The 15,844-nt window shown below is 37.9% G+C and overlaps 1 protein-coding gene and 1 pseudogene across 8 annotated transcripts in view; one reads left to right on the forward strand and one right to left on the reverse strand.

Annotated features, from left to right (window-relative positions):
• ADD3 (adducin 3) overlaps positions 1-15,844 on the forward strand; it is a 133,209-nt gene that overhangs the window by 16,714 nt on the left and 100,651 nt on the right. The gene's annotated exons all lie outside the window — the stretch shown is intronic.
• On the reverse strand, positions 6,180-6,572 carry LOC110145232 (small ribosomal subunit protein eS25 pseudogene; annotated as a pseudogene).

Genomic DNA, 15,844 nt, shown 5'->3' on the forward strand with positions numbered 1-15,844 from the left:
AAGGCCTTGGGTGCTCTTTTAAGAATTTAAGTTTTATTCTGTGGCACTTGTGAAGAATGGGGTGACAAAGAGTGTTGGCAGAGAGACAAGTTAGAAGGCATTTAGAGATAAGCAGATGAACTAGGGTAATGGCTTCGAGATAGAAAGGGAGGAATGGGACATTTTGGACACAGAAATCCATACAACTTGTTGAACAATGAAGATGTTGAGGGAACATTTGATCACCAAGTGTAGAAATTTAAATGTTGTATTTTACTCCATTTCTGATACTCTGATTTATGACAGAGGGAAAATACACCTGTTAAACTAGAATTTAGGTAGATTCAGCAAGGCTTGAATGTATCTTTTCCTTACTATACATAAAAGACTTTAGAAATGTGACTGTTTCATAATCTTCTTTAATTTTTAGTGCATGTCAGTGATTAGTCAATTTTCCAGTCTTCGACGATGTTTTCATTTGTGCATTTGGAAATGGTTGAATAATCATCATTTTGGCAAAAGAATAGTATTTTTGTTTCCAAATGAAACTGCCTTCCTATGCTGTGCTTTTGTGTTTCATTCTATACTTCTGTGTAGTGGAATAATAAAAAAGAAAGAACTGAAAGTGGTATTGGGCATTGCAATATCAAGTACTCTATGCTGTCATTACAGGAAGTCATTGTGCCATCTTGAATTTCCCCCTTATTTCATTTAGTGGTTTATCTTGTAACTTATAAAATAACACATGGTAAACACCTGTAAGAAACAATTAGACATGTCAGAAGCAGCTTACAAAATCGTTTGTTTTTTCTGTGTAAATGTAGTGGCAAATCCAATCCAGTAAGACTTTTTTTTTGTATTTTTGCTTAGTGAAACAATTAAGATTTGGCTCCTCTGATGTTTCTCTTCGTTTATTTACAGGCACGACTGACCATTTTTGTTTGTAGCTCCCTTTAATAAAACATGTGCAAAGAGGGTGTTACGTTAGGACACAGTGATTTTATAAATGGGTAGAAGAAAATACCGAATTTGACAGAACTGACTACTGATTTAGTGTAGTGTATAACTTGCTTTCGTGCTTAAAAATTCTAAGTGTTAAATGTTTAAAATAACTTATTTAAAAGCAACTCAATAAAATTAAAAATACTTTATGGACATACAATACAATGAAAGTTTTTGTGTGTTTTATTATTCTTTTCTTGTTCTTGTTTTGAATATGAAATATGAGATCATGAAGCAAGATCCAAAAGGCACATAAGAGTGTACAGTGAAAAGTAAGTTGTCACCCCATCCCTGAACTACTCTACTCTCTCTTCCTTGTATATTATTCTAGAGATATTTTTCACTGTTTATTTTTAAATTCCTGAATCAAGACTTTGCCTGCCTACACCTGGTAGATAAATTGCTGTATAATATTGCTGCATAAAATACAATTTTAGGCTCAAAACAATCTGAGGAAATAGCCAGCACTATTCTTTTCCTTGGTGTGTTTTCTAGATTCATTGTCTCTTAATTAAAGAGTGTGCTTTCCTAGCTAACCCCTCCCCTTCAGACAAAGCTATGGAATGTGGAAGGTGGTCATTGTAATCATCTTTCACTCATATTTTACGCTAGGCAATGACAGGTAACTTTTATGAAATGATACATGCTAGCAAAGCAAATTCCAGCTGAGAAGTGCTCCCATGGAAAACATCCTCAAGTAGGGAGGGGAAAAAATGGTCAGCCTTTTCCATCATGTGTATCTGCCCTGTTAGGGCAGCTGGACTGGACTGCTTCTAAAGCTCGACTTTTAATTTTTTAGTACTTGGCATTATTTTGTTGATTCTGCCTTTGGCTCCCCACCAAGTCATAAGATATTCCTCCCAAGCCTTGGGATTACCTGACTCAAAACTTTTCAATACTAGACTTGGTTTCTTCTTTGAATGGTATTTAATAGAACATCATTCCTATGCAGATACTGTAAGTAATAGTCTCATATTTGTGTATATGTGGAGGGGTCCTTTAAAAAAGTTTTCCAATGTATTTTTTTCATTTTTGTACTGGTTATCTTTTATTGGTCCTTGTTGCAAATTAGGATATTCAGCAGTGATGGTGTTCCTCAAGGAGGAGTGTTGGGCAAAGGTCGCGGTCAGGGAAGCAGAGTGTGTGCCTGCGCTGGGCCCTCTTCGGTGGTACTTGCTTAGCTGTATGTTTGAGATCCTTCTAAGAAAGGTAGTGGTTGAAGTTTGTAAGCTGCCAGCACGGTAGAAACTCCAGCAGTGCTTCCTCTCTTCATGTAGACATACTTGTTGTCATACCACTAGTAACTCTTTGAAACACTCCAGCAGTGCCTTTAGGGGCAAAATCCTACCTCATATCCAGATTGGCAGCTCCCCTGTTTTAACGTTAAAATCCATGAGTTTCTTCTTCACTGATACAAGTGATGCCATCTTGGAGTCCTGGGTATCTGCTGTCTTCCAGTACTTTTTATTGTGGTAAAATACACAATATAAAATTTACCATTTTTAAGTGTACAGTTCAGTGGTATTAAATACATTCATAATGTTGGGTAACCATTACCAACATCCATTTCCAGAGCTCTTTTCATCATGTAACTCTGAAATCCTATACCCATTCAACAATAACTTCCCATTCCCCTCCTATATTCCTGGATCAAAAAAATTATTTTAAGATCCAAATTTTGGGTGATACAAAGATCTATTATTCCTATTTCTAATCAAGATTGTAATTTGAAATCCCTATACAGGTCTGTATTATGCAGCAAAGATTATGATTGACATTCAGGACCCTGGAAGATTGAGACAAGGGTCGCAGAACCTGTGGCCTTTGATACATATTTCAAAGTGAAGAATTATATAGCCTCATTATAATTAGAAGAGACCTCACCCCTCAGCTGTGCAACTTATATATGTTAATGGATGGGAGAGGGAGGTTGTTAATTATGGGAGAGGCAGAGATCAGCAAACTGGTGCTAGCCAACCTCTGCCCCCATGACCTAATAAAAAGGAAGTTTCCCAGTAACAGATACAGAGACTCCACAGGTTTGCACATTTCATTGGATGCTAAAACTCTGCCTTTGTTGAATCATTCAGACCTTCTTTTTTTTTTTTTCCAGACCTTCTATTATTAGTCAAAGTGTGAATTCTCTGTTAGCTTTAACATTTGGAGAAGCAGAGCTTGGTAGACTGAGGAGGAGGATGAAATCTAGACCCATAGAATTTTGGAAACCTTTGCATTTTTATGGATCAGTGACCTTGTTTGATTAAGTGAAGTGACATCTTCAAAATGGCTGATCTAGACTCAAAACTGTTGTCCCTGACTCTCAGGCCAGTGCTTTTTCTACTTTATTACATTCTCAGTCATCTTAACCCATTCATGCATTTCTGGGGTGAGGGAGTTGACCAGAATTCACTTAATCTCTCAATGAATTGGGGAGTGTTTTGTAAAGCTTTTTTCTAAAAATCTGGACTTTGTCATGAACTTTCTTGTTATTGTAACAAAAAGCTTTGCTGACCTTCTGTATATTGTTCCCGTTTAAGCATGCTCCCCACTGAAACAAGTCATGTACATGGTAAATGTTTCTGACATGTTTAGGAACATTATATTGAAGATTCAAACTAGATATAGTCTAGTTGAATCTAGATGTATTTGGCTGCCTTGACTTTTTTTTCTTTTGGAAAAGAACATGTTTAAATGAGAAACAGTTCCATCCTCCAATGAAAAGGAAACGTTTTAGGTCATTCGTTTGAGTAAAATAGATTATAGAACTTCTGGCCTCAATTTTCTATTATTTTCCACTAAGTGGCACATAAGGCATAGTGCCTTACGTAAGGCACAGTGAAGGAAGAAATCGGACATATTAGAAATGTTAATGTTATAGTATAATTTTGTGATTAAACTCTTTATCAAATAAGGTTTTTAATCACCATCTGTTGCATCATACAAGAACTTTGAATGGATTCTGTCAGGTTTTTTTTCCAGTGTTTTGCTACGACACTTAATTCCATGACAGCAGTTTTAGTAGGCATTAAGATAACCAGGTCTGTGTGTGAAAATCACTAGTGGGAAGCTGCTGTGTAACACCGGGAGCCCCCCATGGCACCTTGGATAGGTTGGGAGGGAGAGGATATGTATACACACACACACACACACACACGGCTGATTTGTGGCGTTTTATGGCAGAAACCAACACAACATTGTAAAGCAGTTATCCTCAATTAAAAATTTAAAAAGATAACTGGCTTTTTCTCAAAATACTTCGTATGGCCTTCTATAATACATCCTTTTGAGGAACTGAAAAAATTTATTCTTATGGTGGGGGGAACAAATAAAATAGAGTTGCGTTTGATTTTACTGTGAGTGTAAAAGATGTAGTTTGATCTATTTTAAAATCAATTTTAAGGATCAGGTACAAAGTCAAAAGTACTTGGACATGAATCTGAGCAAACTTGGGGAGACAGTGAAGGCCAGGGGAGCCTGCAGTTCTCAGGGTCTCAAAGAGTCTTAGCAACTAAACAACAGCAACAAAATACTTACTGGAGAACTTTGAGTTCAGTGTTTTATTAAGGTGATTTAAACCATTTGGGGGCTAGCAGTGTTTCATGGTAACTATAGGCCTAGGAATTCCTTGGTACTCCACTGGTTAAGACTCCACACTTCCATTGCAGGCACAGGTCCCATCCCTGGTCAGGAGACTAATATCCTGCATGTCACACAGCCAGAAACCCCCCAAACTTTATATATAGATGAGTTATTATGAAAACCATGTCATGTCTCTCTTAATTATGATTTTTTTTTTAAAGCTTCTATTGGTGCATCTCCCTGAGATTTTGGTCTATAGACGATAAAATGCCTTTTAAATAGAAACTTCAATTACCTGAAATTCCTTGGATCGTTTACTGGGAAATAACCAAATGATTAAGCGTACAGAAGGGTGTCAGGGATGTATTGGAAGCCGTGACTTGTAGGTGGGTGTATTTTGACTCCTGTATCTTGTGTGGTCTACTGTACTTAGAATGATCATTTAGAGGGAAGACCCTAATATTTGTACAAGTCTTAAGCAGTAAAGACAAATGTGTTCACAGATGTATAAGAAACCAGAAGTTGGAGTGATGACTTTTTAGATTTTTTTAGAGCGTGGATGAGAAAGCTGCATGTTTGGCTTGTTACTATAAGAATTGACAATTATTTACCATTTATGATCAGAATAATTAATTATATAGGTTTCCCCAAAGTGTTTTGATAGCCTACTACCTTTTCTTTTAAGAGTTTAATCATAAGAGTTTGGGCCTTCTGTTCAAGAACGGCTTTTGTACAAAGTTTGGTTTGAAGCCTCATATGGAGGCCCTAGGCTAATGCTGTTTCCTTCCTCAAAATACAAGTGTAGTCTAAAATTTTCTACTATTATGTTGAAAAAACTACAAAGACACATGTGTGAATTTTATTGAACACAGTTTAAAAATATCTTTCAACAAGTAATCAGTATTAATGAAATGTTGATTCATTGAAGTATTGATTCAGTGAAAAATTAATGAAATATTTTGCTCTTTTTTAATCTACCAGTTCTTTGAAATCCTGTGTATATTTTACACTGTAGTACCTCTCAGTTCACACTAGCCACATTTCAGGTACTGGCGGTCAAATGTGGCTATTGGCTACCAAATTGGACCACATAGCTCTAGAACATCTTTCTCTTTTGTCCCACATCAGTGTTGCAGATTCTTCCACTAGAAATTTATTCCAGGGGGGCTAAAGTTTTGCCATCTATCTGTGTGTATGATCTGTAACAAAAAGTTCTCAATCACGTTTGTTTTGATCATTTTTTGCTTTTCTAATGTAATAACCAAAAACTAGTATTGCTAAAGAACTGTCAGTGTAGCTTCATGAGAGCTTCAGAGGGCAAGTTCTGCTGGTTGTGGGCAGGTGAGGAGAGCTGGGGTCCAAAAGGAGGGGGCAGCACAAACGGAACAGAATCCTGCTGGCCTTGAGCAAGTTACTTCACTTCTCTGAGCCTTTTTACTTTATTCATAGGTGAAATCAGGATAAAGATAGCCATCTCTTGAGTTGCAATAGAGTTTAAACAAGGTAACACATGTGAAGTGTGTAACTATGAGTTGCTAAGTAAATTTGTGTTAACTGATTGTTGCTTGCTTATGTCTCCCACTCCCAAATCCTTTCTTTCTTTTTTTTATTTAATAAAGTTTTATTTTTCAAAATGTACAGCTGGTGGGACCTGTTCATGCATCTTCACCAGCAGCTGGGGCATCTCCACCCTTGGTGTTTCTGGTGTAAACCACTTGAGCTCTGTGCTTTGAAACCAGTTTAATAAGTCCTTTATAAGGAGCTCCTAAGGGCTGCTCTGGCCAGGAACCACCAATCATCCGTCTCTCAGAGACGACAGCTGGAGTTATCAGCTCATAGTTGGGAACTTCTTTACAGAGTTTGTCAAACAAGACTAGGTGACTGAGCCTGTCCCGAACTTTGCCTTTGTACCACTTCTTCTTGGCCTTGCCCCTAGATTTGTTCACTGGATCTTTGTCTTTCTTGGCCGACTTTCCGGCATCTTCCTTCTTCTTGTCATCCTTGGGTGGCATAGCGAAGGCCGGAGAGCAACTGCAACCACTGCCACCTCGCTAAGATGTTGGACAAAAAACAAAAGCCCAAATCCTTTCTTGTGAGAGGAATAAGGAAGAGGAGGTATACCTAAAATAAATGTTGTAACATAGTCAGGAAAGCTATCCATTTACTAAACTGACTAGGATTCAGTGTTTGTTCAGAACAAACTAGTCCCTAAGCATTGTGACTGAAATTTTAATTTAGGACCATTATCTGGAAGGTTCACAAAGTAATAATATGAAATAGTTCATACTCCACATTGTTGAAATAGAAATGAATAGTATCAATTTTATTTCAGTAATCAGTAAAAATAGCACCTGTAGTTGTTTCTAATTATTTAAGAGAAAAATCTCAATTATCAAAACACCTCTTTTATCTTTTTCTAGATATGGTAGAAATGCATCATTATCCGTTTCTTTAAAAGTTTTATCACAAGGGTTATTGCAACTTGGAATTTAAATACGTTTGCATCTACAGAAGGCTAGTCTTCAGTGTAATAGTATACTGATGATTTAAACTTGTGTAGTACCTGGAACTAAGGAAATCTCTTCTAAATGAAAGGAAAGCTGTCACTTGGTGACTAAGCTTTACGTTACAATGCAAGTGACCTGTTGTTCTTGCTCAGACATTACCATCAGTTTGTATTTTTAGATAGAAAGGGGGCTTTCAGTGTCATTAGCCAGATAGCATGTTCTGAATCTATTTGGAAGGAGGGAGGTTTCAATCATACATGTATTTCTGATTCTCTGTGCATTTTGAAAAATTTATTTATAAATTTGAAACACCACTGAAATGTGGGAAAGCGTGGAGTGTTTTGAATAGATGATTAGATTAGATATGAACTTTTCAAAGCTTTGTATGCACCCAATGTGTAGGCCACATTGCTGGTAATGTTCTTGGAAATTGGTCATATCTAAAGAGTCAGTTCTTTGCCAATAGCATCTGGTTGCATTTTACATACTTTGAAAGTACTTTTTGAATTGTGAAAGAGCAAACCACATGACATATTTTCTTACCTGATTGAAAGTTGTTTACAGTTATAGTTGAACTTTAACAAACAAAGGCATAATTGTTTAAATGCATGGATTCTTAACACTGATAACCTGAGATTCTTATAGTTACCAGCTTTTCAAATTGTCCAGACTTTTATATTATTCTAGTGACCCTGTACAGAGGTCATCTTATTGAAAGTTCTTTCAAGTTTATGGAATTTTGAAGGTACTGACCTGATTGGAATACACTGTACTGATTGGCAACCAAGAAATGGTGTTAATTGATGTGATTGGCATTCCTCTGTCCATTGCTTACAGCTTCCTACAGGTGTTACTTGTTACATACTTATATAGATCTTTGTCATACCTGATTGTGTGAGCTTTTGATGTAATAAGAGTAATCTAGGGCTTGGCCCTAGAAAATATTTGTGAGATGTATTAAGTGGCCTGAATCTAGGCTAACCTGTGAACCGGGCAAAATATGTCCTTGGTTTCCTTAATATTCCCTTCTCAGCACCCCTTTTTTGCTTTCTTCCTCTTGACTTTCCAAGTGCTAACCTATCTCAGATAATCTCTGTTGATATGTTAGCTGATTAGTTCACTGCTTTTCCAGAGGTGTTAAAAGTGAGGTTTTTTAATAACAAGGCTTTCAAGGTCCCTAGTGGGATAGTGGGGCTTCCCAGGTAGTACTAATGTAAAGAACCCGCCTGCCAGTAAAGGAGACATAAGAGGTGGGGGTTCAGTCCCTGGGTCAGGAAGGTCCCCTGGAGGAAGGCATGGCAACCCACTCCAGTATTCTTGCCTGAAGAATCCCATGGACAGAGGAGCCTGGAAGGTTACAGTCCATAGGATGGCAAAGAGTTGGTCACGACTGAGGTGACCTAGCATGCATGCACACAGTGGGATGGTGAATAATGAGTTTTAAAAGGATAGACTCTTTGGACTGTGCCCAGGCTTGGGGTCAGGATTATAGAGCCCCACTGCCCAGTAACTCAGGCACTTGCTGTGTATAGCTACTGACTGCTTGAAATGTAACTAAGACTTAATTGAGATATAGTGTTAAGTGGAAAATACATGCTAGATTTCTGAGACTTTGCAGAAGAAAAAGACTGTAAAGGAACTCAATTTTTAATATTTATTACATGTTGAAATGATGATATTTTTATATATTGAGTTAAATAAAATATATTGTTAAATTAATTGCACCTGTTTCTTTTTACATTTTTAATGTGACTGCTGAAGAATATAGAAGCAGTTGTGGCTCACATTTTATTTCTATTGGACAGTGCTGTTGTTAAGAGTTTACATTATGTTCTTACTGTTGGGAGCTTGCAGAGGCTCAGGGAAATGCCCCCTCCGGACGCCTCAGCGACAGCTCTTCCAGCTGACTTGGCTGGGCCGCTTCCTATTATGTGCTGTTCTAAGAGCCATTGCCCACAAGCAGCCACTCTCTGCCCACTTCTTCTCTAACTCTCCCAGTGAGAGAGTTACTCTGCCCACCACTCCAAGTGATTGCTAGTTCCTGACCAGCTTCTTGAAGCTCAGGCCAGTTCAGTCGCTCAGTCGTGTCCTACTCTTTGCGACCCTATGGACTGCAGCACGCCAAGCCTTCCTGTCCATCACCAACTCAGGGAGTTTACTCAAACTCATGTCCATTGAGTCATTGATGCCATCCAACCATTTCATCCTCTGTCATCCCCTTTTCCTCCTGCCTTCAGTCTTTCCCAGCATCAGGGTCTTTTCCAATGAGTCAGTTCTTTGCATCAGGTGGCCAAAGTATTGGAGTTTCAGCTTCAGTCCTTCCAATGAATATTCAGGACTGATTTCCTTTAGGAAATTTCTTGAAGCTAGATGATTAAAAAGATAGATTTATAAGTACCATGTATTGGGGACCTGCCGTTTATCACATAGTGTGCTAGGTGCTTTACATAAAATATTGAATCCTCCCATCAGTTCTCAGGATTGATATTACAAATGACAAGAGATCCATGTACATTGTTCTTTGCCCTGGGTCAGCTAGTGGCAGCTATGTGGCAAAATCAAGATTCCGTCCCAAATCTCTCTGATCCCAGAGCCATTGTTCTTTCTCCTTTATTATACTCTACTCATGTTTTCCATTAACTGTGTGTGTGTACTTTAGTCTGAAAAAGAATGCTCAATATAAAGGGGTCTCTGGCCAAATAGTGTTGACTGGTCTTTGGTTCCTTTTGTCTTGGTGAATGACCTCAGTGCTCTTCACTCCAGGTTGCCTTCCTTCCCTGTCTAGTACCTAGCAGTAGCCCAGACTTTAATGCAGAGACTCATGTTTATTGACAGCCTGTGGAGCAGGATAGATAATCTTGAGGCCTCCTGGGAGAGAGCATCCCTTCCACCTTGAAAATCGGTCAACAAAGAATGTTTCAGATGCCTTCAGGAAGAGACACAAGAGGAGAATTTCTCTAAATTCCAGGGCTATCAAATCTTAAGACTTCAGAGACTGGCCATATAAGGAAGGGTTTTTGTTTTTAATAAACAAAGGGTTTGTTTTTTGTTTTTTTAATAAAGGGGGTTGAAATGAAATAATGGGATAGAATAAGCATATTGAGCTGGATAAGTCTTGTATAATCCTCAGTCATCTCTTAATGGCTGTGTCCTTTACATTATTGCATGAAGAATTGAGAACAAGAGAGAAATAGTCCATGTGTTGGCCTGTTTGTAAATTGGAGTAGATGTAGTCATAATTCATGAATGCTCTGGAAGGCTGGATGTGGCATTTACTCTGCTGCCTTCACTTGGCTCAAGTAAATGGTAGTGACTGAAAAAAATAAAGGGAGAAAAGGAAGATCAAAGAGGTTCAAGGAGTGAAACTAGACTGGAGGTGGGCCACAGGGAGGTTTAGGCAAGTTCAAAATGCAAAGCCCTTTTATTCATGTATACACATTATATTTATAGTACTAGAAGCCATGTAAATGTAAAATACTGTTATTTCAGGGAAGAACCTGTGATATACTAGAAAGAAAACGGAATTTCTAACTAGGAGATGTAGACCCAATTCTCCCAGCTCTACCATCCCTAACCTTGTAACCCTAGGAAACTACAGAGTCTGAGATAATCATTGTCTTTCTCCCTCTCTGACTTCACCTTCATGTTTTAATAAGATCATGATGAGTTTGAAAACACTTTGGATAGGCTCATGTGCTGTATTCACGTTACTAGTGTTTTTATACTGTTATTTACTCTGCATCTGAAGTGTTGCTTACCTGAAACACTATTGATAGGAAAAAATGTGTACCCAAGAACACTCACATGATTAAGGGAAGTTAGAGTTAAGTGGCCAGCAAGTCAGACTAATTTGGCTCTCATCCCTAGGCTTTATAAAAAGGACAGTGGCAGCCTTGTGGGTGAAGGGAATGTAGACCTAATTGCTTATTTAATTCAATCATTCATCCTTTTAACCCCTTTTAAAACTTGACTTTTGTAGGTCGATTATATAATGCATGAATGTGCAAGCACACACAGTGTTCTCTTTAAGTGAAAGGCCCGATTCAACGCCTTTTTTTTTTTTTTTAAGATTTTGATATATTCATAGTAATAAACCTGGTTTGCATTTCTTTGAGGCTCTTGGTCTTCGACTTCCGATCACGTTAGTAAAGGGTTGCTATAACTACCAGATGGCAGTCTTTCTTAATCCAGTGTTAGACACCAACAGACTTACACAGAATGAATGTAAGCAGAATTCAAGCACAGAATTTGAAGTATTATTTAAACTGCTCATCTTGCAAATTTAGCATAAAGAGGATAATATATTAGCATAAAGAGGATATCTATTGAATATATTCATGTTACCATGCAAATTTTTGGTTCTCAGGGCAATCCCGGAATGCATCTTTAATTTGTATTCCATGTAAAATGCTGGGTACAGGGATATTTTGCCAAATGCCAGTTTGAACTTTACTTGAGATCCATCCAGCTGGCCGATCAGTTGTGCTAATCAGATGAGCCCATTTCTGGGGAATGGAATTTCATAGCGGGAGCAGTGTTCTTGAAGTATTATTTTAAAAATAAGTAAATTTTTAATTAAAAAAATCCATGGCTAATTGATTTCAATGTATGACAAAAACTACTGTAATGATGTAAAGTAATTAGCCTCCAACTAATAAAAATAAATGGAAAAAAAATAAATAAAAAAAAAAAATTAAAATCTCATGTGCTCTAGTATAAACATTGTAATATATATCGTGCAAATACTTCATGCATTTTTGTAAATAATAAATAGCAGGAACAATAAGTTCGTTGTATTGTACTCATTTGTTTTTCATTTCTATTTTAAGTTCTTAGGATCATATCTTGTTTCCTCCTTAATCTCTATGAACAGGAAAGATACTGAAGTGCAGATGGGTTAACCCTAGAAACTGTAGGCAGCTAACTTTTCATGTAGAATAAGCTCTACACTAATACTCTGTTTAAGTTGAACTGGTAGAGAGGCTTAGTCAAAGATCACTTGGTGTAAATGAAAAGGAATTCATACACCGTAGATGGGGATTAGACCTGAAGAACTAAAATGGATCCTTTTAAACTCCAAAGTTACCCTGCGTATAAGTGTTAATATACACTTTCATAATCATGTTAGAAACCTCATGCCACAGAGTAGCATTTCCACAGCATATTCTGTAGATCGTTAGTTCTAAAAGATTTCCCAGGAAAAATAGTTCCAAATATGTTTGGGAAACTGTTTTCTGCACTCTCTCTTAAAGGCTCATAATGCATATTAGCATAACCAAAGACTGAGAAATATTGCTAAGTACTGGGATTACCTTTTTTAAAAAAGCCAGTGTATTGCAAATTGAATATGTCACATAGACCAGGGAAAGCAGCCTCTCTAGTAAAATGTATTAATATCCCATGGAACTCTTGTTTTATAGACTATACTGGGGGGAAATAATGCCTTAAATTATATATTAGCAGATCCCAGAGTTTGTTTTCATGATTATTCCCCTTTTTTAAGGTTATATTTGGCAGTTAACGGATATCTTAGCCTAGGGGAGACATGGTTGTGCTTAAAGCTTTTGTTTTAAAATTATCTTACAAGACAACTTTACATAGAAATTTTGTAATTTTACATAGAAATGTTCATTTCTATGAGGTTTGCCTTTGCATTGATGTTGACATTATCTTTTGGGGGCATTTTGATGTTTTTTATAAATATAATTTTTCTCATACTTTAAAATTTACATATACTTTTGGTAAGCCAGATAATTTAACATGCTATTTTCCAATTGTATATTTTTTTCAAGAATAAAATAAAATATAATTCAGCTATTAGGTAAAGAGATGTTTTAGTAGCAATTAAAGTAGTCTGTGGGCTTTCCTGGTGGCTTAATGGTAAAGAATCCACCTGCAGTGCAGAAGATGTGGGTTCCATCTCTGGGTCAGAAAGATCCCTTGGAGAAGGAAATGGCAACCCACTGCAGTATTCTTGCCTGGGAAGTCCCATGGACAGAAGAGCCTGGCAGGCTACAGTCCATGGGGCTGCGAAGAGTCGGACACAACTTAGCGACCAAACGACAGACCAGTCTGTAATTGTTTTTATTTGAACTGGAAGGAGAACCAAAGATTTCACTAACCCAGGATACTGCCATGTAATTAGTTCTATGAAATGAAGTTTTGAGACTGTCCGTCTAGACAATGACACTCTAAGAATAAACAAATTACCTACTATTTCAAAGCCTACTGTTTATATTCTCTAACCAGAATATACATCAGGGATTTTAAGCATTTTTTGCTTTTCATGAATTTCTTAAATGACATCTGAGAATTTTTTTAAAACGTTACAGCTAAATGTGGATCTTGAATCATCCCCAGGTTGGAAAATTGGAAAGTTGTGTCATATCGTGAGTAACAGAAAATACTAAACATATTCAGGCTTCCCAGTGTGAGCTAGTGCGTACGTTAAATTAAACCAAAAAAGCTTAGGCAGCCATGTTTCAGGTTTTGGAATATGTAATGTATAAATATAACCTCCTACAAGAAAAGAAATAGCTCTTACCATTAACCACCAAACCAAACCATGAGACAGTATTTTATTTTCAGTTGTATTTGGAAGACCATGTTATCTGTTAGCTTTGGCTTGCCATTTGCTGAATAACTAAAAATGGCAAGTTTAATGCTAAGTAGCATTTATGACTAGACCATCAAACCCCAAATGGAATTGAGGGAGAGATATCTTTTACTGAAATATAAAAAAAGATATTTCCCTTTAGTATTATGTTAGTACAAGATCTTTAAACTTGCTCTCTTGTGGAACATAGGTAATTGTCTTATCCACAGTTTCCTTTCATCCATAAGATACTGCTTGGTGAGAAAGCCAAAAGATTAGAGTGATAACTAACTCCACCAGAAAGTAACTGCTCAGCAACAGAAATGGGGTCAAATTTTCAAGCCAAACTAGACAAGCTGACTCAAAGAGAGACTCACTTGTGGAACTAACCATCCTAGCTACCTGGAGAGGGACTCACTCTCTTAACACCAGCGATACTGTGAAGCCTTTTTGACTAGTGGTTCTCACATGTTAGCCTGCATTGGAAGCAGCTGGTGGGCTTATTAAACTGTAGCTTGCTGGGCCACACCCGCACACTTTCTGATTCAGCAGTTTGGAGTAACGCCCAATAATTTGCATTTCTAACACATTTTCAGGTGATGCTGCTGTTCTGAGACCAGATTTGAGAACCGCTGTTATTTTTTTCTAGACTAGGGAATCTTTTTGAATCTTTCTTTTCCTTTCATTCCTTTTCCACCCCCAGGCCACCCACTGTCCCCATCAAAAGCCAGCCATCTTCTGTTATGGAACTAGTCTAGAAGCCTTCTTTTCTTATAAGCTTTTACTACATTGGTTTCCTTCATTTTTTAAAACCATCTACAGTGAGACAGCTTTATACAATGAAGTCAGTTTATAACTGTACAGTATTTTTACCAGTCTTGGAATTCTTTATGCTCTCTCCAAGCTTTGATATTTCTCACGTAAACATCCCCTTTCATAATTTAGAAAATACATCTTTTAAAGTTGTCTTGTGTAGGGGTTTTTTTTTTTTTTTTTTTTGAGGTATTGGATGTGTTTATTACCTGGATTGTGGTGCTGGTAAAATGAGTATGCATACATCCAAACTCACCTAATTCATTAATTTTGTGCAGTTTTTTAATTTTTTTTGTGTGTGCAGTTTGTAAATAACAATTATACCTCAGTAAAATTGGGAGAAAAGTCAGATATCAAACATGGAGTCAGACCCTTTATTTCAGGGGAAGGTTAAAACTCCTGTGTCCTTTCTTAACTCAAGGTGGCTCTGGCTGCTCCCCAATATAGGCTCTACCAGAAAGTCTGTAGGCAGAAGTCATGTAAGTAGCCTTCCTCAGTCATGTGTATGCAGCATCAGCAGAGTTCTTTGTGGCTTAAGATGCTTTACCCCTACTTGAGAAAAAGTGAAAAAGTTAGTTGTTGAGAGGTAGGTTGCAGCTGCTAGCTCTGTGAGGTGGTTGACACAGAAGTGGACGCTGCTCAGCCTCCAGGGTTGGGCCATGCTTGGAAGCATGGCTGTGTGTGCACCAAGAAGGTGGTCATCCCACCGAGCTGTAGTAAGAGCTGTGGGAGTGACTTGTTAGGGACTTGCCATGAGTGTGTCCAAGGAGATAGGTGTCTCCCCCATCGCTGGGGAAGGGCTCTGTGCAACCCCAGCACTGGGCCTTAGCTGCCATTGCCACACCCGGGCATTAAGCTCCAGGGAGAGCCTTGTCACTCCTTCCTTCACGAGATTCACGAGCAGCTTCAGATCACCTGTGTGGCTTCAACTCATTACTCCTTGTCCTTTCCAGAGAAACCTATATTTCTTTTTTTGTTATGTACTTCAGGTGTATGACATAATTTGACATCTGTATATACTTCGAATTGATCACCACCACAAGTCTAGTTACCATTTCTTTCAACTTTTAGATAGCTGATTCCCACTCTCTGGGGTACTGTCGTATATGTGACCTTCTCCATTCATGCTGGCATTTCAGGGTAGGAGGATACTGTGCCGTAGTCGGGTGTGCAGGTTACTGCCTAGCAGTCAGAAGCAGTGTCACGACTAGCCTCCTGGAGTTGGAAGTTAGGTGAACACAATTAGACTATCCCTCTTCAAGGAACTGTTCTTTTGTTATCTCAGTCCCTTCCTGGCCTGTGGCTAATCAGACTAGTGCTTTCTTGCTTTCCAGAAATAGGCCAAGTACCGAGTTCTGAGAATGAGCAG

The sequence above is a fragment of the Odocoileus virginianus genome, chromosome 7 (genome assembly GCF_023699985.2).
Source record: "Odocoileus virginianus isolate 20LAN1187 ecotype Illinois chromosome 7, Ovbor_1.2, whole genome shotgun sequence".
NCBI classification, from domain to species: domain Eukaryota; kingdom Metazoa; phylum Chordata; class Mammalia; order Artiodactyla; family Cervidae; genus Odocoileus; species Odocoileus virginianus.